This window comes from Arachis ipaensis, chromosome B02 (genome assembly GCF_000816755.2).
Source record: "Arachis ipaensis cultivar K30076 chromosome B02, Araip1.1, whole genome shotgun sequence".
In the NCBI taxonomy this organism is placed as follows: domain Eukaryota; kingdom Viridiplantae; phylum Streptophyta; class Magnoliopsida; order Fabales; family Fabaceae; genus Arachis; species Arachis ipaensis.
In genome coordinates, this window is record NC_029786.2 from 96,657,563 (window position 1) to 96,658,698 (window position 1,136).

A 1,136-nucleotide genomic window follows, 5' to 3' on the forward strand; every position below is an offset into this window, starting at 1 on the left:
TTATATATCTAATAATTTTTCTATTTATCTATTCATATATGTATTTATTTTTCTCTTTTCAAATTAGATTCATAATTTCAGTCAAAAAATTATAATACATACATGAAACTGAAATAGTGATGTTCTTGTAGGATTGCTCTATTTCGGTTGATCGTTACTATCCTCTTGATTTCTCAACCAATTTTTTATTGTTTGGGTGAACTTATAAGAAAAGATCTTTTTTTGAGTTATCTTTTTTTTAAAGATTTTGTGGAAAAGTAAAAGTAATTTTAGGTATCTCATGCAAAAAGATCTTTTTATCTATCAATTATGTTTGGATATAACAATATAAAAGTACTTTTTTGTTTATTTATTACATGAAAAAACATCTTTTTTTTTAAAGAAAAAAGATCTTTTAAAAAAATATGTAAATTACAGCTTCTCAAAAAAGATGTTTTCTGATTTTTCTAGTATTTTTACTTTTACTACTCGAAATTTGTCAAACACGCTAAAAAATAAAAAAAAATCTTTTTTTATTGAAAAATATATTTTTTTTATCAAAATAATGACGCCAAACAACCACCGTATATATGTGATAGTACTATAACATAACACTTCTAGCACTGCACGTTTTGAATTATTACAATGGAAAAGGTCTAAATTGTGTGGTTTAGGCAAAAAAAAAAAAAGTAGCTTTTCGCTCGAGCCATAAATTATAGAATTTTAAATAAACAATTCAAGCATATTATTATATGTTAATTTGTAATTATTTTTCAAAAATTGTTTTGCGGGTAAAGAACACGGCTCGTACCCTTTTTTAATCATATAAATTATTAGGCAAAAATTTTGTGTTCTAAAATCTTACATGTTGGAGTTTATTATATATCTATCCCCATCTAAATAGTAACGTTCAGAACAAAACATCACGAGGAGGTTGTACTGTTTTGTTTTCAGAACAAAACATCTCTTTTGTATCTACTCATATTTCATACATTACATATTTTTCTCTTCTTTTAAAATATGAAGTTTGTCTTATATAATTTCCTATCTATAGATAAAAATATTCAAGACAACATTATAAATATATAAAACATATATTGCCATTTTCAATTTGATCATATACATATCTATCTGAAGTTTTTAGCTTCAAAATTAAG

At 23.6% G+C, this 1,136-nt stretch overlaps 1 protein-coding gene across 1 annotated transcript in view; it reads left to right on the plus strand.

The window, feature by feature from the left end:
- Positions 1–1,136, plus strand: part of LOC107628501 (transcription factor SCREAM2) — a 2,890-nt gene that overhangs the window by 1,232 nt on the left and 522 nt on the right. The gene's annotated exons all lie outside the window — the stretch shown is intronic.